Source organism: Xenopus tropicalis, chromosome 5 (genome assembly GCF_000004195.4).
Source record: "Xenopus tropicalis strain Nigerian chromosome 5, UCB_Xtro_10.0, whole genome shotgun sequence".
Lineage (NCBI taxonomy): Eukaryota > Metazoa > Chordata > Amphibia > Anura > Pipidae > Xenopus > Xenopus tropicalis.
Window position 1 is genome coordinate 47,461,502 of NC_030681.2, and position 25,135 is coordinate 47,486,636.

Genomic DNA, 25,135 nt, shown 5'->3' on the forward strand with positions numbered 1-25,135 from the left:
ACAGATAGAGTTGCAACCAGTAAGTGCTCCTATGAATTAATGAATATTTTGGTCTGAATTAAACCTTCCTAGCAGCTGAAAGGATCTGCTGCTTTATAAGCATTATATGGTTGTCATATCTCCACTGTAAATATTGCCAACTTGGCCAGCCTTTCTTTTTGACTTTCTATACCTTTTACCAGCTTTGTTCTTTTTTGGACTTTCTAATTTAGCTGGGCTAGATATCATTGGTGTATGCTACAAACTGCCCAATATAAGTGCAGAGTATCAAGCCTAGCTACTATTAAAAATCAAAGAGGCTTCATAACTAAATCAAGTTTTTATTATGCAGACATTGACTGAAATAATGGGGATGACAAGTCAGTAAAAGCTAACTTCCTATTTCAGGTACAGTATGCAAGTAAATAGTATTTAGAATCTATGTGTGTATTTACAAAAACAGGGTTTATAAGTTTCAAAATTATGATCATAAAATTGACAAGCCACCGTACCTCGTCAAGGTAAACCCCATATGGTGGTTCTAACTATTTACCTCTGGTTATATCTTCTGACCAGGGCGCTGGTTTTATTCACAGGGTTTAGCCCTCCCCCACCGTTAGCTTATAGGAGAGAGATTGCTAAACACCAATTTTTAAAGGCCTAAGACCACCTATTGGTTTGGCCATTCTTCCTGCAGAATTACTCTGCTAACGTATACAATTACACAAAAGGGGGTTGTGGGAGCTCTCCAAGACTAAGTAAAATATATAAGTACAATGAATCGGATCTGGCTAAGTGACCAATGCACATTCCCTGATCCCCTGGTTCACTAGTAATTTAGTATCTATGCATATTTAACAAAAAGAGGGGTTTTTAGTTATAAAGTTATGATCATAAAATTGACAAACCTCCACACCACTGTCCTGGGGTGTTATAAATGGAATTGGCCCTATATTTATCCTGCTGTGTGCTCCTGTTTGCTAAAAACAGCTTTGGCTTCTTCCATCTTCCCTTTGTTCTGGTCCAGGAAGCGCATGCACTGTAGAGTGCCATGTTATAATGTTGTGAATCCTCCAAATACCCATAAACGTTTCCTTGTGGGTCTGTTTTATGGGAATGGTAAAATCTTATAGGGGAAGACAGGGATTCTAAACACTGCCAAGGTTTATATGAAAATGCAGTACAAAGGGGATCAAGCTGACTGGCTGTTATTTCTGCTGTAGCTTTTGTATGGGAGAGATCTTCAAGGCCAACATCCATATTATAAAGACATAAGTCCAACACAGTGGTGTTATAAATCTATGCAAGTTGTAGTAAGTTTATCACTTGGCTTGTGCCCTTTGTGATTAATGTTCAAAATCACCCCTTGCCATCCCTCCCATGGCTGTTGTATTATGTTAACTGACATGTCATATATTCATACGTGGTATTGGTTGTATTACAGGTATCTTAGGAAAAGTGTTTTGTGACCAAAGTGTTGGCTCACTGGCTGTCCCTCTCTCCCTGTAGCTTTTTCATGGGAGAGATCTTCAAGTTCACCATCCCTGGTTTAAAGGCATAAGTCCTACATGGTGAGGTTGAATGTTATAAATATATGGAAGTTGGATGTAGCAACTTTATCATTTGGCTTGATTTGCCCCGAGTGATTGTGTGAAATCACCCCCTTGCCATCCTCCCATTGCTGGCTATAGGAATTGGGTTAAAATGTCAGCACTCACGATATTCACAAAACGTGCAAGTGCATCAAGTGCGTGTTTTAAAGCAAAAAACCCAAGTCATTGGCATGCCAAGATCTGGCCCTCCCATCCTCCCCATGCCAATAGACTGTTGGTTTTCAGCTTTCTCATTTCTTTTATTTAATGTCAGTTCTTTTTTTAGTCCCATTAAATAAAGTTGTTTTTTCAAACAGTCAAAGGAATGTTACTAGACCCTGTTTTAACCCAAGTCATTGGCCCTCCCTCCCTCCCCATGCCAATAGACTGTTGGTTTTCAGTTTTCTCATTTCTTTTATTTAATGTCAGTTCTTTTTTTAGTCCCATTAAATAAAGTTGTTTTTTCAAACAGTCAAAGGAATGTTATTGGACCCTGGTTTTATCAATACTTCAAATAGCCCAAAAACAGGTTTGTGGTCTGATTGTCTCATAAGTGAGCAAGAGCCATATTTCAGAACATGAATATCATCCTGATGCCAGCTTTTGTACATCACTCGATCAGTGTAGGAAGGCGCCCTCTGTTTCTTACTGGTGTCATAGTCATCGGATCCGATATTAAATCTATATGTGGGACGGAAATAGATTTTGCCTTCCTTAAATCCTTTGAATATAGAACCTTTAGTCACCTCTTTTGACAGCTGATCATACTGCAGGAGGGACCTCATATCATTCTCTGGAAGGTTCTCTAGGATGGAATCAACTTCCCTCCGACTCTTGCTCAAGCGGAAATTGAAGTCCCCAAACCAGAAGACTTCGTCAAACTGGCTTGTCACATCGTCGGGATCAGAGTAAATGGAGTTTGTGTCAGGAACATTTTTTGGAAGCTGCAGGTCTTTGATTATTTTCTCATAATTCTGTATTCTTTTCTTTACTTTGGAATCTCCTGCCGCAAAGTGGGTATTGATAAAAAGGAATGAGGTTCCAAAGAATGTAAATGAAGCAGCCACAGCCCCTTTGGTCTTAATCATTGGGAAGAATCTCGTAGTGACAGTTGCACATTCAACCTCTTAGCAGAACCACACGAGATCTTGCCTGATAAACAGAGACAGGTACAGGACACCGTGAGCTGCTGAGTGGAGCAAGACATAACGATGCCCCAGTGTCAACTGCAGGTTTTTCCATTCTTGCCTGTTGGGGCAGCCTTCTTGCACTCCAATAACATACAGGTCTTGTGCAGAATCAGCGCCCGATGGAAATTGGAAATCATCCAGTCTCTCTGGAAGATCCTTTTTTCCATTCATATTCCAGGTGGCAATAAATATCCTCAGATTTTTTTGTGGAAGATGTCGTTGCAGTTCCTCTTCTCCAAGTAAGCCTTGGCCAACCAAGAGCCTCTCTTCTAGATGCTTCTTATGGCTGGTCTGGCTAGGAGAAATACCAGTGTTCTTTTTAGCAATGTTACTCCAACACCAGTCAATGGTGAATACGATGATAAATACAAGGAGAGCAAAGAGATAAACTAGCAAGTTCTCGTCATTCTCTTCATCATTCTCTATTTCTTCATATTCTGGGTTTCCTTTGTGGAACTCCAGTGATGTCTGACGGGTATAAAAAAGGGCTGTGAATATCATTACTGATAATAAATGCGCCCAACCCATCCCCCTTCTGTAGGGTCTTCTTTTATGTTATGTTGCAGAGACAGCTCTATAAGGAAGTAACTAAGACACTAGACATTAAACTTTGGCAGTAAAAGGGCATGTCTGCAATGCATTAACTGGTAAAGAGAAAGGCTTTTCCCAAGGTTAAACACAGAAGGAAAATAGACCTTCTTTAAAATGCTGCTTAATAAATATACATCAGTATATTTCCCATAAGCAAGGAAAAACATCGCAAAGCAAAACTTTTATGTTTTATAGAAGTGTTGGTGTAAATAAGAGAAATACATACTTTTAAAACATTTAAGTTATGAGACAGCTGTAGGTAAAAAGGCCAATAAAGCATGCAAAAAAGATATCAGACAAGTTAAAATAAAGATAAAAAGGGTATTGCACTGAAAAATAAAATAAATCCAAAATTAATTTTTAACTATGTAAAAAAAATATATATATATATAAAGCAAGAAGCGGTGGGTGATTTAGTATTGGGGGTGGGGGGAAGCTTGATGAGAAAATTGAAAAAGCAGACATTCTGAGCTGTTCTGAGCAGTTAATGAAGGCTTCTTTTTAATAAACCCATTTCTAATAATATAGCTCTTGAAGGATGGGTCACTTCAAAAGAGACCAGAACATGTAAGGTAAAAAGAGGTCCAGGACTGGATTATATTCATTGCAGAGTACTAAAGGAGCTTAGCTCTGCGATTACCCAACCTCTTTACTTCATTTTTCTAACATGGTGCTAAAAGATTAGCAAATTTCTAATGTGTGTCACTATTTCATTGAGATTCCAGTCTCAGCTTGAAAATTAGAGGCCTTTTAATTTGACATCAGTGGTAGGAAAGTTTTTGAAAGGGGAAATAAGAAATAAGATACTTGATTACTCTCAAAATCTCAATGCTAAGGGATGGTTTCATTAATGCTCGAGCCTCCAGGCTCTAGCATTCAGTTCCTAAAACCACCCATGAGTTCTATACTCATGCATAGTTTCTGCATCTAAATACCTCAGCTTGATGCTTATTGAGGTTTTTTCCATGACAAAAATAATGAGCTCAACAGGTTCTAGGTGCAAAGCTTTTAATTTTTTTTAAAAACTCTGGGGGGAAAAAAACGATCAATAGAAGGTTGAGGTATTTGGATGCAGCAACCACACATGAGTTTAGGAACTCACATGTGGTTTTAGGGCCCTAAGCTCCAGCATTAATAAATCTGCCCCTAAGATTTGTGCTAGCATGGCTTTATGTGTAATAGATCATGTCAAACTAATTAAATTGCCTTCTATGATTAGCTGAGCAGGAACCTAGACTCAGGGGTGGCAGTAGATGTGCTCTACTTAGATTTAAAGAATTTGATCCTGTACTACACTGAAGGTTACTGAATAAATTAAGGAATATTGGCCTGGAACGTAATGTTCGTACTTGGATAGATAACTGGCTGAAGGATGACAAAGTGTGGCAATTCTAATTGTACCAATGTTGTCAGTGGAATACTGTAATGGTCTGTCCTTGGCCCTTTGCTTTTAAACTTGTTTTTTGAGGTGGGCACTGAAGTACTATGTTTTTGCTGTTGACACTAAGGGGGGGACATTTATTAATCCACAAACGCACTGTGCGTATTTTCTGCGACTTTTTCGTACCTTGCGCGACTTTTTCATACCTTGCGCGACTTTTTCGTACTTTGTGACAAAATTTGTGCGACAATCGTATTGTCGGGCCGAGTACGAAAGTTTCAGATTCATTCAAGCTTCGTTATCGTGACTTTCCTTGGGCCAGATTGGAGCTGCACAGTGCTATTGATTCCTATTTGAGGATTCCAAAATCATGCACAGAAGGATCAAAGTCGGAAAGGTTTTCCCGCTGTTTACAATCGTTCGGTACGAAAATTTCGGATCGCCAATACGATATTATCGTGAGTAATACAATATTTTCGTAGGCATTTTCGGGATATTTGCGATCTTCAATTATCGTATCCAATCCGAATTTTTCCCATTCAAATTTTTCGATTCGAACTAGTGATTTCATGAATGTGCCCCTTAGTTGTGCAAAACTATAAGTTCCATTCAAAGATGCTGCCACTTGGCAGAGCGTAGGTCAGCAAACTGGCAAATAATGTCTTTTTAATAGGTCCTCTGTAAGACCTCACCTTGCACATGTAGTGCAGTTTCGGGCGCAAGTGCTTAAGAAGGATATTAATGAGCTAGAGATAGTACAGAGACGTGCTACTAAACTGGTAAATTGGATGTAAGGGAAGATTGAGGCTATTCTGTTTTACTCTCTACAAGTATGTTAGATAGAAAGGATCAATTAACCAGAGACCATCCCTTTAAACTTATATTTAAGGATAAGATGGATTTTCCATTTCCCTTTTTAACCTAGCTTCTGTGAAGCTGTAACAGCTCAGCTGGCACTTTAAGCCTTGCCTAAATTGCTATTGATTTTACTTACTACCTTCCATAGCACTTCATCTGCTGTGTAATCCCCAAACAGGAAGACACACAAGGGTGTAGCTAGCAGCTAGTCAGATAGGTATGACATCAGTTGGGGTGTATGTATACCCTAACTGACCCCTTATAAATACAGAGCCTTCATAGACCTTTTTTTTCAAAGTAGTAAAATAAATATGCATTGCAATGGCATGTCTCTGTGTGCCATGTTTTGTTATGTAATATTTAAAAAAATGTCTGGGAGTAACATTTTTCAGAAATTTCTCTAGAGAATTGAATGTCCTTGCAGCACAAATGTAAAAGTCTGTCATTAAATGGGCATTCTAACAATCACAGTTCTAAATCAAGTTTCAGGGGGCCTACACTTAAGGGGGGATTTATCAATGGATTTGTTTTTTTTTTTTTCCTCAATTCAAGTTTTTTGCACTTAAAAACTCGAACTTGAGTTATGATTGGAAAACTCGAATGTCTGGTACTTAGGAAGATGTCCCAGGCAAAGTCAAACCATATATTTAATTCAGTTTTATTCAAGTTTGTACTGATAAATAAGCCCATTAAAGTGCAAGTGGCATATACAGGTATCGGACCCCTTATCCGGAAACCCATTATTCAGAAAGTTCCGAATTACATTAAGGGCATCTCCCATAGACTCCATTTTAATCAAATAATTCAAATTTTTAAAAATGATTTTCCTTTTCTCTCTATTAATAAAATAGTAGCTTGTACTAGATACAAATTATGGAAAGACCCCTTATCCGGAAAACCCCAGGTCCCGAGCATTCTGGATAACGGGTCCCCTACCTGTACTGCCTTTTTAATGTTTAAGCAAAGGCATAGTGTGTTGTGTAAAGGAAATATAGAACGTATGTGATATTTCTTAACTTTGTGCCAGAACATAAGGTATAGAATTTCTAAAACTTCCCTCATCTTATTAGTAACAGATATTGGTTCTTATCCAGTGTCACTAGGAATAGTTTCCAGCACATCATAATGGGATTATCAGACACTGAATATATAATAATATAAATACATATATTTCATATTATTCCATATGAAGCATTGTTGTCACTAAGAATAAAATATTGTTCTCATTAATGACATATTATCCTCAAAACATTTGTCTTGCATTAATATGTGCGGAGCAGGGAAATCCATTCATCTGACTATTTCTTTCTGTAGGCATTGTAAACAAAGTAAGGAAACTGGGCCCATTGTCAGTCATACCTTGTTATGTCAGATTATGGGAAATGTTTCTAGGACATGCATTCATGCTTGTTAATTTGTGAGAGCAATATTACACATGAGTAAGACTGGCATAAAGGCTTTAAAAGGAGATTAAAAAAAAAAACAATGGTCCTCTAGTGTAGGAGTTACATTGCATTACACTGCATAACACCTAATGAAAGTGAATACAAAAAGGTCTGGTTTTAAGGTCTTTTAGTAGAAAAATGTAAATACAGGTATGGGATCCCTTATCCGGAAACCCATTATCCAGAAAGCTCCAAATTACAGAAAGCCCGTCTCCCATAGATTTCATTTTAATCAAATAATTCAGAATTTTAAAACCAATTTCCTTTTTCTCTCTAATAATAAAACAGAACCTTGTAATTGATCCCAACTAAGATATAAATAATCCTTATTGAATGCAAAACAATCCTGTTGGGTTTAATTAATGGTTTATTGATTTTTTAGTAGACTTAAGGTATAGAGATCCAAATTACGGAAAGACCCCTTATCCGGAATACCCTTGGATACCCCTTCTGGATAACAGGTCCTATACCTGTGCCCCATTATTTTTTCAAATGTAAGTAAATTAATATAATACTTAAAGTGCACCTTTCATCCTCTCATTGTTTACCCCACCAGAGTTGCGGGCTAATAGAACCTGCACTCTGGTTGGGAAAACAATAGTTTTTAAAAAAAAAATCCAGCCCCCTCCATTTCTAGGCTGCTCGAACCAAGAGGGAGCTCCCGGTGCGGGTGGCTATGTTGTTTGTTTCGCATGTGTATAATGAGTGAGCAACCCTCTGAGGGGAGGGGAACAATTTGAGGGTGATAGGTGCCCTTTAAGTAGTCATTCACTGGGGACCAGGATCATTAGGCTCTTAGTGAAATAACAGTAATTTTGATAGGACACTTTTCTATTTGATTGCTAACAATGTAAGTTCAATAGAGTATTGAACAAAGCTTGTATTGAGTAGCTCTTTTAGTTTAAATGTGACATTGCCCAACATCTACTGGTCTAGATTCCAATTCAAATGAGAAGTAGAGGTCCCTATCACTCTGCTTATCTCCATGGTGGAATACACTCTGTTCTAGTACCATCTGTTTCTACCTTTTGCAGCAGTCTGATCTCACTTTATCATGTGCTCCATCAACTACAGTATGAAATCAGTTATCCTGAAACCCATTATCCAGGAAGTTCTAAATTATGGAATGGCCACCCCCCCATAGTCTCCATTATAATCAAATAATAATTTTTTTTAAATTTCCTTTTTTCCTGATTTCCTATTTCTCTGTAATAATAAAACAGTACCTTGTACTTGATCCCAACTAAGATATAATTTACCTTTATTGGAGACAAAACAATCCTATTGGGTTTATTAAATGTTTAAAGACTTTTTTTTAGTATGCTTAAAGTACGGAGATCCAAACAGCGAAAAGATCCCTTATCTGGAAGACCCCAGGTACTGAGCATTTTGGATAACAGGTCCTGTACCTGTATCAACTCAAGTCTTTTTCTCCCAACTGCGCAGGTTTTAGGACCTACTGTAAGGTCATTTCTTATTACTAAAGAAATAGTTTTCTAATTTTGCAAAGTGAAATCCTTATCAAGCAGAATATATTCAAAGGTGTGCATTTTTTTTTTCAAGTTTTTTTTTTTTAATTAACTAACTTTGGAGAACATAGCACAGTTTAATAAAGAGTTCACTGAATTTAACATTTTTGTCCCCAGGATGGTTTACTTGAAATGATTTTATGCTGTCACATTTAATTTCCTCTCAGCATAAACAGTGTATTTGTTCTACACTGGGGACTTTCAGTCAGTTTGTATCAGTTCCATGCAGGTTTGTTTCCTTGAAAATATAACCTTAGCAGATCCCCTGGATTAAATTACGTGGAAATGTGCATGGTCTGCCTTATTTTCATATTTATATAATTTAACCAGAATGTATTATCCTTTGTGTTAAAAGATAAGGCTGATTTCATTTTAAAGGTCTGCACATCTGACTGGTGTTGATTTATAAAGCTGTGACATACCCATGAATAGGACGGAGTTCGTGGTTTCTTCTTTCTTTTTTTCAATTTCAAGATTAGAGAAAGAATGGAGAAAATAAATATTATCAACAGAGTTATTCAGAAAAGGTGTCTTCATTTAGGCATATCTGGTCTAGGAGTGCAGAAGTTAATACAAGTGCAAAAAATGGCAGAACTGCTACAGTATATGTACAATGTAATACGTACAAACCTAGTAAGTAATGGCACTGACATTCAGCATATCAGGCAGTCTTGCAAACAGTTTGGAAAAAAAATAAGCCGGACACAGAGGGTATGTGATAAGAAAAGTAAATATTATGGGCTATGGTAAGTTCCACTTCTACAAAAAAGTAGAGAGCAATAGGTCATAGGTTAAATAGTATACTGATATCTTGGGTAGCCAAACCAAATGCTGTAAATAAAATGATATAAATCACTATATACATTTTTAGATATGTATTTCCATTCTGCATAGAAAGCTGGGTAACAAGCTTCTTCTTCTTTTGGATCTTCCGTTGCTGATCTAGAACTGCAAAAATGTGTGTGTTATGAAGAAGATATTAAGTGGTAACCTTGGCTTTCCACATACTAACACACAATGATATATCAATGCAAGTCCTAATTTAGATGCATATCAAAAAAGGTAAATGCAACAGGATCTCAACAAATTGGCAATCTGAACATGCGATTTAATGTGGGTAAATGTAAGGTCCTGCACCTGGGATATAAGAATATGCAAGCCACTTATACCATTAACAGGGCTTCATTCTCAATAGAGAATACCCTAGGGGGGATAGGGATAATAAACTTGGTTGTAGCAAGCAATGCTAGGACTAACATGGTTTTGAGCTGTATTAAAAAATGTGTAGATTTGGGGGATAGAGATGTAGCGAACTGTTCGCCGGCGAACTAATTCGCGCGAACATTGGGTGTTCGCAAGTTCATGAACTTTTAGCGGTGTTTGCAATTTTGGGTTCGCCTTAGCTGGAGCCAAATTTTGACCTCTCACCCCAGAGCCAGCATATACATGGCAGCCAATCAGGCAGCTCTCCCTCCTGGACCACCACCCCCGGACCACTCCCTTCCATATATAAACCGAAGCCCAGCAGCCATTTTACATTCTGCTTGTGTGTGCTTGATGAGTTAGCATAGGGAGAGAGCTGTGCAGGGATTTGAGGGACAGTTTAGGTAGCTTTGCTGACTACTAATCTACTTTCTACTGCTCTGTATGTAGCTGCTGTGGACAGCTGTCCTGCTGATCTCATCTGCTGTAACCCAATAGTCCTTGTAAGGACTGCTTTTATTTTCTGATTACTGTTACTCTTCTTTTCATTGTGTACTGCAGCTCCGTCTGTGTGTGTTGGAGACAGGTGTGTTGGTCATAGTAGTGCACCAACCACACATTCACATCATTTTTTTTTATTTGTGTTTTTTTACTTTGCTACTGTAATTTATAGAGCCCAGTGCTATTAGTCTAGCTGTGTTGGGGACTGGTGTGCTGCTCCTATTAGTTCACCCCCAGCACCAACCAGAGATCACTTTTTTTTTAAATTATTATTATTATTTATTTATTTATTTATTTTACTTATCTTACTGTTCTTTAACGTGTCAGTGCTGTTTGCTGTTGTACATAGTAGTGCACCAAACACGTTACACATAGTAGTGACATTGTATTGCAATAAAATCACTTGAGTGACGTTTTTCCAACAGCAATAATATATTCCGTATCCACTACTGTATACGTTCCCATTGCAGGCCTTGTTGCCCAGTGTCTTCAACCAAGTGCCACCTGCTTTTTCACATTCCGTCTAAAAATAACAGTAATAATTCCGTGTCCAGAAACATCACCCAAGTTGTTGTTGTTTTGTAAAAATAAAAAAAATGTCAGGCAGAGGCAGGCCGCCACGCAGAGGCACTAGGGGCCGTGCTGCTATGATATCCTGTGGCCCTAGGAAATCGCCCAGTGTTCCGAAGGCACGTACCCTGAACTCCAAAAATGCTGGAGAGGTAGTTGACTGGCTTACACAGCACACCCCATCCTGGAGGTGACAAGCAACTAGTAAAAACTATTATTCGCTCACTTGTCGGTATCATTAAAGCTCTTTGCGTTTTTTTGCGTTGCAGTAAACGCGGCGTTTTGTCTTTGCGTGTGAACCGGCTGTAACCTTTACACGACTTGATTGGCATGTAGACGCTGGACATTTCAAAGCAGTTTATTACACAATTTAGAAATGTAGTGTGATTTGTGCCCTTTACAGCACAAAATGCAGCGCTGTGTCAACAACATATTTTTCAGAGAAATTTTTGCCCTTGATCCCCCTCCGGCATGCCACTGTCCAGGTCGTGGCACCCTTTAAACAACTTTAAAATCAGTTTTCTGGGCAGAAATGGCTTTTCTAGGTTTTAAAGTTCGCCTTCTCATTGAAGTCTATGGGGTTCGCAAAGTTCGCAAAAGTTCGCACTTCTTGGCGGAAGTTCGCGAACGGGTTCGCAAACTTTTTTTGTGAGGTTCGCTACATATCTATTGGGGGAGGAGAGGGTAATTCTTCTTTACAAAACATTGGTAAGGCCCCATATAGAATATGCAATGCAGATTTCCTCAAATGGGATATTATTGTATTAGAGAGATTTCAAAGAAGGGCAACTAAATGGGTAAAGGGTATGGAAAGTCTCAGCTATAAAAAAAAAAAACTTGGGAAGAGAATTGGTGCTTAAAGGAGAAGGAAAGGTAAAAACTAAGTAAGCTTTATCAGAAATACAGTCATAATCACTTACAGAAAAGCTGTACTGAGTTCTCTATCAAAAGAAACACATGATTTCTTGTCTGACTTCCTCTCTCAGAAAAATCCTTAATTCCCTGGACCAGAGTCTGCACAGCTCTCTCCTCTCTCCCTTCTCCTGCTCCCCCCTCAAACAAGAAAGAACTCCCTTCCCCCTCCCTTAGAAATGTGTGATCTGAGCTATAACAGCTAGCTGCAAGCAGGAAGCTACACAGCTGCTGTCTTAAGCAAATGGAGAAAGATTCTAGAGCTGTTTACTCAGGTATGGTAATGCTTTCTGCAGAACAAATATATTGTTCTAGGTGGCACTAATGTGGCGAATCTATTGGCAGTAAAATGACAAAATGACTTTCCTTCTCCTTTAATGGGGAGATATGATTGCTTTGTCTAAATATATAAAGTGATTTATATATTAAAAGGACATGTTAACCCCAAAAATATTTTTTTGCCTAATAACAGAAAATTCTAAGCAACTTTCCAATATCAATATATTATAAATGGTCAGGTGACCTTTTTAGAAGATTTTTTTTCCCTCAGAGGCAAATTGAAAGGCTTCAGCTGCTAAATTTGCAACCAAAACTGGCATTTTGCACCTTGTACTCACTTTATGAACAACCCCTATAAGGCCAAGATGCAATTTTTTTAAGCAAATTGGCAGGTTTTTTATTTTACCCTAATCCTGATTCTTTGATGTGAGCTGTACTTAAATAATTCAGTTAAAATGAAACGGTATAGGTAGCTCTAGTCAAGTTCTCATGTTAAAGCTACACGTAATTGACACATTTAACATTTTCAAAGCATATTCATATGAAAAGCCGTAATCTGAATGTCAAGTGGGGATCAGACCTTTCCCTAGCGGTGCTACTTATAGATTTACCATTTCACTGTGTGCCTTTAATATAATAATGACTGTAGCAGATTACGCCTTTTAAGGTACCGCAGTTTTGTAAAAAATAAAAATAACATACATTTAGTATTATGAACAGTTACCATTGCTTTAGAAAGCTCCTAAGCTGGGGCCATTTGCAGCAGATATAAAATCATAGAAACCTAAATGACATAGATTTCCCATTTCTGATTAAATTCCCTTATTATAAAAATATAAACTAGTTGTTTTAATAATTTAAGATGACGCAGACACTGATACATATGAGAACTGACTGCAGACTTTGAAAAAACATGGGATAGATAGATATAGATGGATAGATAGATAGATAGATAGATATAGATGGATAGATGGATAGATAGATAGATGATAGATAGATAGATAGATAGATAGATAGATAGATGATAGATAGATAGATAGATATAGATGGATAGATAGATAGATAGATAGATACAGTGGAGGAAATAATTATTTGACCCCTCACTGATTTTGTAAGTTTGTCCAATGACAAAGAAATGAAAAGTCTCAGAACAGTATCATTTCAATGGTAGGTTTATTTTAACAGTGGCAGATAGCACATCAAAAGGAAAATCGAAAACATAACTTTAAATAAAAGATAGCAACTGATTTGCATTTCATTGAGTGAAATAAGTTTTTGAACCCCTACCAACCATTAAGAGTTCTGGCTCCCACAGAGTGGTTAGACACTTCTACTCAATTAGTCAACCTCATTAAGGACACCTGTCTTAACTAGTCACCTGTATAAAAGACACCTGTCCACAGAATCAATCAATCAAGCAGACTCCAAACTCTCCAACATGGGAAAGACCAAAGAGCTGTCCAAGGATGTCGGAGACAAAATTGTAGACCTGCACAAGGCTGGAATGGGCTACAAAACCATTAGCAAGAAGCTGGGAGAGAAGGTGACAACTGTTGGTGCGATTGTTCGAAAATGGAAGGAGCACAAAATGACCATCAATCGACCTCGCTCTGGGGCTCCACGCAAGATCTCACCTCGTGGGGTGTCAATGATTCTGAGAAAGGTGAAAAAGCATCCTAGAACTACACGGGAGGAGTTAGTTAATGACCTCAAATTAGCAGGGACCACAGTCACCAAGAAAACCATTGGAAACACATTACACCGCAATGGATTAAAATCCTGCAGGGCTCGCAAGGTCCCCCTGCTCAAGAAGGCACATGTGCAGGCCCGTCTGAAGTTTGCCAATGAACACCTGAATGATTCTGTGAGTGACTGGGAGAAGGTGCTGTGGTCTGATGAGACCAAAATAGAGCTCTTTGGCATTAACTCAACTCGCTGTGTTTGGAGGAAGAAAAATGCTGCCTATGACCCTCAAAACACCGTCCCCACCGTCAAGCATGGGGGTGGAAACATTTTGCTTTGGGGGTGTTTTTCTGCTAAGGGCACAGGACAACTTATTCGCATTAACGGGAAAATGGACGGAGCCATGTATCGTGAAATCCTGAACGACAACCTCCTTCCCTCTGCCAGGAAACTGAAAATGGGTCGTGGATGGGTGTTCCAGCACAACAATGACCCAAAACATACAGCAAAGGCAACAAAGGAGTGGCTCAAGAAGAAGCACATTAAGGTCATGGAGTGGCCTAGTCAGTCTCCGGACCTTAATCCAATAGAAAACCTATGGAGGGAGCTCAAGCTCAGAGTTGCACAGAGACAGCCTCGAAACCTTAGGGATTTAGAGATGATCTGCAAAGAGGAGTGGACCAACATTCCTCCTAAAATGTGCGCAAACTTGGTCATCAATTACAAGAAACGTTTGACCTCTGTGCTTGCAAACAAGGGTTTTTCCACTAAGTATTAAGTCTTTTTTTGTTAGAGGGTTCAAAAACTTATTTCACTCAATGAAATGCAAATCAGTTGCTATCTTTTATTTAAAGTTATTTTTTCGATTTTCCTTTTGATGTGCTATCTGCCACTGTTAAAATAAACCTACCATTGAAATGATACTGTTCTGAGACTTTTCATTTCTTTGTCATTGGACAAACTTACAAAATCAGTGAGGGGTCAAATAATTATTTCCTCCACTGTAGATAGATAGATAGATAGATAGATATAGATGGATAGATGGATAGATAGATAGATAGATAGATGATAGATAGATAGATAGATAGATAGATAGATAGATAGATAGATAGATAGATGATAGATAGATAGATAGATAGATATAGATGGATTGTGCTGCCACGCAGCTTTTACTGCCTAGCAGTTGTTATTAAATGTTATTGTTATAATGTTATTTGGTATCATCCATTCACCCCTGCTGTTTCTTGCTAGATAGTTGCTCCCGCCCTCCATTTTGTTGTTGTAACTACCCTTTTTGTTGAGTGTGTTATGAAGAGACTGCAGTGTATGTAAGCTGTGTATCTTCATTAGAAATTTACCTATGGAAAAGTCTCTATGTTATACCCTTGCTACCTTGAAGCATAAAGAAGCATTGGAAACACATCTGGAGTCTTTATTCATTGAGTAAGCTATCTGTTAAGGTGATCATTCAACCTGCTGCACTCATCCTCACAGACCGGGTCTACACAGGGCTTGTGGCAGGTACAACCGATGCTGAGACAGAACAGTAAATTTCTAGAAGAATCCATTGCATGGCTATACTCTGCAGCTTCACAACCGTGAGTAATCATTTGCCTGTGTGAAGAATAAACACCCTAAGACAGGAATCCATCTTCATGCTGTGCATTGAGGCCTAGCACCGCCTGTGTGTTACTGCTACACTTACCAGAAGTATTGCACTGCACTAGAAGCCAGCTACCTGCTGAATATTCCCCACAGTATAACCTACTGCTGGTCTGTGCTGTTGGTCAGCCATAAGCACATTCTGAACTGTGCAAGATTACTACCATAAAGTCACAAGGATTCATTATTGTCAAGCTGTTTGGACTGTGAATTCAATATCTGCATTTAGTATAAGAACTATATATTCTTACCTTACACAAGGTGATTTTGAACTGTGTTTTTCTTTGCCAAGAATCCAGTTTGAGCTAGCTTGCACCCCCAGCTCTAAGGCCCAGCCTGCTTACAAACAAAGTATCAATACCTACAGAGCTCAGCTTTGCCAGATTTTCAAGACACTAAACTGCAGCACTTGTCATGTCTGACCGAGATTCTACTGAGCCTGCATTTGCTCATGATAAAGCAGACACCTTGCTTCATTCTGCACGTCCAGTTAGGGCCCCTCATCCATCCTTGAAAGCAAGGGAGGCTAAGGAAGCAAATAAGAAAGAGATAGCTGATAACCTGATTGCATTATGGGAGAAAACCTTAAGTTGTATAACAGCCGCTAATGAAACTAGCAACAACACTGAGCAACTGAACGCTGCCCTCTCAAGGGTTAAGAAGGCATTTGAGAATTATAAAAGACTTTCTGAAAAGTACTCTTCCCTTTTGTCACGTTCCAAAATGGAGGGAGCTTCACTAGAATTAAAAGACTTTACCTCTGCTGAGCAGCAGAGACATAGCACATATCTTGAAGCAAAGGTACAGATAGAGGGTAGATTAGCACAGCTTCATGAAACATCCTGTATATCTGCTTCTTCCAGACACTCAGGAAAATCATCTAGATCTGCCCGCTCACATCATAAATCCTCTTCTAAGTCATTGCGGTCCTGCTCTGTAAGGTCATCACTGAGCGACCAAATACTCAAAGCTCGCCAAAAGGCTGCAGTAGCCCAGGTTCAAGCCACCTGTTCTGAAAGAGAAGCAGCCTTCAAGGCAGAGGCTAAGCTTAAGGAAGCCGAAGCACAGGCAGAAGCTAAGCTTAAGGAGGCCGAAGCACAGGTAGAAGCAAAACGCATTCAAGCTAGAATACAAGCAGAAACAGAGGCCCATCTAGAAATCCTTCAGAAGAAAAGAGAAAAGGAAGTAGCCTTAGCGGAATTATTTGTCTTGGAACAAGCCCTATTGGAATAAGAAGGAGCGTATTGTCCTAGCTTGGTCGCCTGTCAAGACCCTGTTGAAAGGACACTACAATTTCACTTGACCCAGAACCATAATAATATAGTGCCGCCTACGGTAGTAGATCCATCTCATAATCCTCTAGCAAGTCAGCATGCACCTCCAAACACAGACACTCTACTACTACCGCATGCCACAAAATCAAGTGTACCAACCTATCCAGCTCATGTGCCACCACAACCCCTTGTGAGTAGAGATTACAAGGGCACAGCAGAAGACTTCAGAGTGAACTCTATGCCTCCTGTAATACAGCTCTCTTCAACTTCAAATGCACAAAGACCTTTAGACGCCAAACCCTTGCCTGGACTGAACCCATCTGCTATACCTTTCCCTCCACCTATTGGCCAGCATCGGATACCAACCTTGATCCAAGATGGTGCACCATCAGTACTTCCTGTGGGTGAAAAAACCAAAAGCACCGACATTGCAGAGTTCAGCAAGTATATGATCCGGCGAGAGTTGATTGCTACCGGACTGTCTAGATTTGATGACCGCCCAGAGAACTATAGGAGTTGGAGATCTACGTTTAAGACAGTAATCAAGAACTTGGATTTTGAACCCCAAGCAGAACTTGACTTACTAATAAAGTGGTTGGGGCGACAATCTTCAGAACAAGTAAAGAGACTCAAATCTGTCTACATTCATAACTTTGAAGCAGGCCTTGATGCTGCCTGGGAACGTTTGGAACAAGACTATGGGAGCCCAGAAGTAATTGAATCTGCCTTATTCCAGAGACTAAAAGACTTTCCTAAGATCTCTGTTAAGGACAATCATAAGCTTAGAGACTTAGGTGACCTTCTTCTTGAACTTGAAATTGCTAAGTCAGATCCTAGTTTGCCAGGTCTTAGCTATTTAGACACTGCTCAGGGTGTAAATCCTATTGTAGAAAAGCTGCCTAATTATCTCCAGGGGAAGTGGACTAGCGTAGGATCAAAGTATAAATATGAACACCATGTCTCTTTCCCACCCTTTTCTTACTTTGCAGAGTTTGTGAGGAAGATCGCAAGATCCATGAATGACCCAAGCTTCTTGTATCCAGATACAACCATCCTTCCTTCAACTACTTCAAAGGGTATTGCCACCAACAGTAAATTCAAGGACTTAAGACATCCTATTGCTGTGAGAAAGACTGCAATTGCATCCAATGTCTTGGCTACAGATACTAAACTACAAGATACCAAGGCAAGCAATCGTGATCAACAGTGTCCCATTCATGATGCACCACATTCTCTCTCCATATGTCGTGCATTCAGGGGCAAGCCTATCGAAGAACGCATGACATACCTCAAGGAGCATAATATCTGCTTCAAGTGTTGCGCATCCTCCAATCATTTAGCTAGAGATTGTAAGAATGCCGTCAGATGTTCCCTGTGTAACAGTGCCAGGCATGTAAACGCTCTTCATTCAGACTCATACAAAAGGAAACCTTTGCCTGGTAGCAACCCCAAGACTACATCAGATGATGGCGGGGAGAGAACTGAGCAAAATGCCAATGTTGTAACCACAAGATGTACAGAGGTGTGTGGAGAAGGGCTTCATAGCAAGTCTTGCAGCAAGATATGTCTCGTTAGGGTTTTCCCTGAAGGATGCCCACAAAATGCCATAAAAATGTATGCTATACTCGACGATCAGAGCAATCGCTCATTAGCCAGTACAGAATTCTTTGACATATTCAAGATTCACGGAGAGACCTGTTCCTACACCTTGCAGACATGTGCAGGACAAGTCAGCACTTCTGGAAGAAGAGCCCATGGCTTCATAGTGGCATCAGAATATGAGAACATAGAGTTTCCTCTACCAACGCTAATCGAATGTGATCAGCTACCGAATAACAGAGAAGAGATCCCCACTCCTGAGGTTGCACGTCATCACCCTCATTTGAATTACATTGCTGATTACATTCCGTCACTTAAAAAGGACGCAAAGATCATGATTCTTCTAGGGAGAGACATTCCCAGAGTTCATAAAATAAGAGAGTTATGTAACGGTCCAGATGACGCTCCTCATGCCCAGAAACTCAATCTTGGATGGGTGATAATAGGAGAAGCCTGTCTAGATCGATTGCACAAGCACCCGGATATAGCTTCCTACAAAACCAATGTGGAGAGATCAGAACGTACCTATCAGTCGATGAAATGTCCATTGCATGTGAAGGAAAGACTTGATTTCAAGTCTGAAGCTCCATGTCAAGCATTCCAAGGTATTGCCTGCAAGTTCACTTCTCTCATGGACCTTGGTGAGTCTGTGTACCAGACTACTTGCGATGACAACAAGATTGCCCCTTCAGTCGAAGACAGGGAATTCATCAAGATTATGAATGAAGAGTTCTCCAAGGACAACTTCAATTACCGTCCAAGGGCGATCCATACTTCGTCAGCTTACTGAGAGAGTGACAGATTGGGATGCCCCTTTGCCAGTAGACCTGCTGCCTAAATGGGAGAAGTGGAGAAACTCCTTGAAGGTTCTGGAAGAACTTAACTTCCCACGCTGCTATTCACCCACTTCACTTTCAAGAAGTAAGAGGAAAGAAATCCACATCTTTTGTGATGCATCCACAGGGGCTATAGCGGCTGTGGCTTATCTCAAGATCATAGATCCTTCTGGAAGATCCCATGTCGGTTTCCTACTAGGAAGAGCCAAGTTAGCTCCAAAAGATTACAATTGTGTGAGTCATATTCTACAAGTCCAGTCAGATGTCACCTCGTCATGGATGGCATACCTGCAAAGAGTCACCTAATACATTAGACTTGAGAAAGCTAGTTAGCATTTTACTGCATGCATGTAATAGTATGTAGGAAAAATAATTGTGTAGTGGTATCTCACGATACCAGGCGGGGAGTGTGCTGCCACGCAGCTTTTACTGCCTAGCAGTTGTTATTAAATGTTATTGTTATAATGTTATTTGGTATCATCCATTCACCCCTGCTGTTTCTTGCTAGATAGTTGCTCCCGCCCTCCATTTTGTTGTTGTAACTACCCTTTTTGTTGAGTGTGTTATGAAGAGACTGCAGTGTATGTAAGCTGTGTATCTTCATTAGAAATTTACCTATGGAAAAGTCTCTATGTTATACCCTTGCTACCTTGAAGCATAAAGAAGCATTGGAAAACACATCTGGAGTCTTTATTCATTGAGTAAGCTATCTGTTAAGGTGATCATTCAACCTGCTGCACTCATCCTCACAGACCGGGTCTACACAGGGCTTGTGGCAGGTACAACCGATGCTGAGACAGAACATGGATAGATAGATAGATAGATAGATAGATAGATGATAGATAGATAGATAGATAGATGATAGATAGATAGATAGATGATAGATGATAGATAGATAGATAGATAGATAGATATAGATGTATAGATAGATAGATAGATAGATAGATAGATGATAGATAGATAGATAGATAGATGATAGATAGATAGATAGATAGATAGATGATAGATAGATAGATAGATAGATAGATGATAGATAGATAGATAGATAGATAGATAGATGATAGATAGATAGATAGATAGATAGATAGATAGATACACATAGATAGAGTTTATGCTGAGTTCAAGATGTCTTCAAGTATTCACACAATATTCATGATCATGTATAATATGAATTGGAAATGGGAAATAGCATATAATAGTGCAGATATATTACAGTACAGGTATAGGACCTGTTATCCAGAATGCTCAGGACCTGGGGCTTTCAAGAATCTTTCCATAATTTGGATCGCCATACCTTAGATCTACTAAAAATTATTTAAACATCATTTAAACTCAGTAGGACTTTTTTACCTCCAATAAGAATTCATTATATCTTAGTTGGGATCAAGTACAAGGCACTGTTTTATTATTACAGAGAAAAAGAAAATAATTTATAAAAATTAGAAATAATAATAATAAAAATAAATAAGAGTTATTTTCTTATAATGGAGTTTATGGGGGATGGGTTTCCAGATAACGGATCCTATACCTGTACTCACAGTATAACAGGAAATTAAGAATGATTTACAATTAAAACAGATATATTGCCTGTGAATCTAATCCTTAACTCGTTTTTTGTGGACCACCATGCAGAAAGAATTTCCGCATCACTTACTCACTCTAAAACTCAAGTTAGGCCATATATGTTAATCTCACAGCCACAGCTTCTGTTGATTGGCTGAGCCTGTGAATATCATTTTCATGTTCATTTAGAGCTGGAGGTATGATTGTAACTGTAAGATGGCATAACCATAACACTGTGTCAGGATTGCTATCAGAAGCTGTAATACTGGCTGTGAGGAGCCTATGTACTAGGTAACTAGATGAAAGCATGGTTAGTGCTTTACTAAAAAGCAAGACTGAACTGCAGTCAAAATAAGGCTTTAATAAGTGATTCAATGTAAAAATTAGCAAATCTGAACACAAGTTTTAATGCAAGCACTAAATTAGGGGATGGCAGAAAAAGATAAAAGTCCATAAACAGGCAAGGGTCATACCAGAAAATGAACAGAGGGCAGGAATACACACTCAGGAGCTGGAGGGGATACTTGGAAACTCAGACAGCATTCCCAGGATAATGTTGAGTTACAAAATGCAAGTTAGCAGGAGCAGAACAGGATTTCCAGAATAATGTTGACTGGCTCACACCAAGTAGATTAGTTTAGTTGCAGCTGGATCAGGTGACAAAGGCAAGAAAGCAAAAGCATGATCCCCCCAACAAGATCACTCATCACAATTAGTTGCTATCCTGAACTCCCACTGCCTCCTGTGGCTCAAACTGGAGAAGCAACATCCCATGTACAGGAGGTTCCTAAGTCTAGCCTGGGCAGATCCTAACACACTGGCATTTAATGGCAGCTGGTCCCCTTCTAAACCCTAGGGTATGTTTAAGAAGGGCACAAATATGAGCTCCATTTAGGACTTTGGGACAAAGAACAAAAAGCAAGGACACAGGGCACTCCAGTATATAAAAAGACAAAGAAAGCAACAGGTACCACAAAACTATTTTGGTTTAGACAGTGTCATTTAGAAATGAAAGGTAAACCATAAAAATCATGACAGTATCCCATTTACAGAGTCTGTTAACTGATTACATTTTTGTGTGGGAGGTTTACATGAAATTTGAAAATACATAATTATATTTCTAGTGTGGACATTTTTGTTAATTATTTCTAGTTACTGTTTTTTAATAGCAATGTCCCTATGTGTGCATCTGTTAGTAATAGGGAGAGAAGCTCCCAGTTGAACCATGGCCATGGTCACACAATCGTCTCACTACAGGTACGTATGGGCATGTGGCCGGGGAGGAGAGGGTTAGGGCTCTGGCACACGGGGAGATTAGTCGTCCGCAACAAATCTCCCTGTTCGCGGGCGACTAATCTCCCCGAGTTGCCATCCCACCGGCGAAAATGTAAGTTGCCGGTGGGATGGCACACGTTGCGCCGACGATTTCGGAAAATAGGCAAAGTTGCCTCACAAGGCATTTTCGCCGATTTGCCGAAATTGTGCCGCCGCGTGTGCCATCTCACCGGCGACTTACATTTTCGCCGGTGGGATGGCATTTCGGGGATATTAGTCGCCCACGAACAGGGAGATTTGTCGTGGGCGACTAATCTCCCCGTGTGCCAGAGCCCTTATAGTTAGCTATCTTACTGATAGAATCATAATTTCAGCTCTAATTAAACAAGCAACTGATATTCACAGGATCATCCAATCAATAGAAGTTGTGGCTGTGAGATCACTATATATGGCCTAAACTTTGCCTAAACTGTTCTCAATTTCCAGTTATTTTGTGAGTATACCAAGTTGTGGGGGCACTTTATTTTTAAACAAATGCATCTGCACTATAATATGCTTTTTTCCTTTTATCATTATGAATATTGTATGAATACTTGAAGACATCATGGACTTTGCTTACTTGTGAGAGTTTGACGAGGTGGCAATTTTACCATTGGGTGGCTGGCCTATTATCCTTGGAAATAAAATCTAAAGCATTCTTTCAACCTTGTTTCAAGCAAACTGATGCAAAACAGTTATATTGGATGAGTTTCCCATAAAACAAGAGGCTAATCTAAGCAGCATAGATTTTCTTTTGCTCCATTCCTATCTTTACAATCAGCAATGTAGTACAGTCTTTTAATATATTTTCACAAGTGAATCCTTAATACAATCAATTGTGATACTTGTCTCCCTTCAGGATTCATTACTACTACATGTAGTCAACTAACAGCTGTCAGAAGATACTGCAGTTCTGTAAAAGTAATTTCCTTTGACATCATTTCTTTAGTGGCAGTGGGCGGAATGGAGCAGATTGCTTGGGGTTAAGGGGCAGCCTATAAAATTACTGGCTGGAACAAGTTATAGCAGGAGTAGTAAATGCTCTAAAAGCAGTATATTATTGAAATATAGCTGACAAAGGGGAGTCCAGTCACCCTGAACTGTTGTTCAAATATATGAGAGCAAGTGAACCAGTTGATCTGCTGTAATTATCTGAAGTAAGGATCCCAAACATCTTTGGACTCCCCTTGCTAAAGGGTGTGGATAGTGCTAAAGAACCTGTGGTAAGAGACCTTACAAAGATCTAGCTACTGTGAAGGCTAGTTCTTGTTATACTTTACACTAGGAATGAGAGATATTTTTATGACTAGAACAGCCAGAGTCTTCCATAAGGAGAGCAGAAAGAATACGTATCTAAATCTTTACCTACCATGGTAGGGACTCAAGCAGATAGGTTCAGGGACAAAGGCATCCCAAATGAAGCATCACTGTGAAGGCCTTATACTCTGGATCTGTGAAAAGACTACTACTATCCTTTCTCTGCCTGCATTTTTCAGGAAACCAGGGGCCACTACTGTCTACCAGAGAATTTTCAGAAGCTGCTGCTGCCTGTGCAGCTACCATAATGTTACCCATCCCCCTTACCTGTCCCACACTTACCTCTTTGGGTCAGAGATGCTAAAGGGCAATTTTACAAAACAGAGATTCAGCTCTTAAAATCACCAGATGCCTCTCATAACCTGGTGCACACTGCTGCCTGAGGCAAGGTTGTCAGGGGCTTTGGCAACTTTAGGATTAGCGTGGACCAATGAGCTTTGCAAATAGGAATGTTTTGTTAAAGCACAGGTTGGGGTAACAAAGCAAGGCAGAGGGTAGCAAGGGACACACTGGGTAAACATGCATGCAAATGGCAGGGTAAAGCATATGGCAAGGCACAACAGAGGTTAACAATTTTTTTTTTAAATCAATATGTGAAACTATATGAGTTTATATTACTCTGATTTATAATGCCATGCAAAACTGTAAATATACTACAATTTTTGCATGTAGCGTTTCATTTGCATGTTTTATAGCTGTGTGGTCTTATAGGCCACTGATAGGCCACTTTTTCACTGGGACAGGAAAATTTGTGGTAAATGACATATTCTTCTTACATAGAGTTACATTTAATGACATTAGGGATTTAGGTTCTCCACATCTGTAAATCAGACCATATGAATTGTTAAAATTCTGGCAATAGTGAAATGCTTTGGGAAATGCCAGATGGGAACTAGCTAAAGAAAAAACTGTACTTTCCTTACTCAGTCAAGGGTAAATACATTTTCTGATAGTTTAAATAGCAATGGGAAAATGTAAATTCATATTTAGACATAATTAGATTGTCAGAAATTGGAAAAATGTAACTGCAACAATTTTAAAGGACATATCTATAACTTGCTAGGTTATGATACAAGTTGATGCCCTTTTCTGTATTTTGACAGTTTTTGCCATTTTGTCATTTCGATTATTCACAGATAAAAATTCTATCTATTTGGATTAGAATAATGGGTAAAATTCAAATGTCAAGCATAGAGTATGTCAAACATATTGTCCAAATAAATTGCCACCTGGAAACGAATCCAAATGGCAAAAACATATTGTGACTTTTTTGTATGTTTCGCGATTTTTTCGTCGCCGTTACGACTTTTTCGTAAATTGTCCAGACTTTTTCGTAGCCGTTACGATTTGCTCGTATATTGTCGCGACTTTTTCGTATTGACGCTCGTAAACGGCGGGCAAAACTTTCAGACTTTGCATGATTTTGGAAGCCTCCCATAGGACTCAATGGCACTCTGCAGCTCCAATCTGGCCCAAGGAAAGTCTCCCATAGGGCTCAATGGCACTCTGCAGCTCCAACCCGGCCCAAGGAAAGTCTCCCATAGGGCTCAATGGCACTCTGCAGCTCCAACCTGGCCCAAGGAAAGTCTCCCAAAGGGCTCAATGGCACTCTGCAGCTCCAACCTGGCTCAAGGAAAGTCACAATATTGAAGCTTGAATGAATCCGAAACTTTCGTACTCGGCGCGATGGCTACGAAAAAGTTGCGACAATTTGCGCAAGTCATAACGCTACGAAAAAGTTGCGACAATTTACGAAAAAGTCGTAACGGCTATGAAAAAGTCGCGACAATTTACGAAAAAATCGCAAAATACCGATCATTACAAAAAAAACGCATTTGGACGCTTTTCGGACGTTCG

General features: G+C 39.4%; 1 pseudogene; it reads right to left on the reverse strand.

The window, feature by feature from the left end:
- Positions 1–2,035: 2,035 nt before the first annotated feature.
- On the reverse strand, positions 2,036–3,262 carry LOC100488249 (annotated as a pseudogene).
- Positions 3,263–25,135: the final 21,873 nt, after the last annotated feature.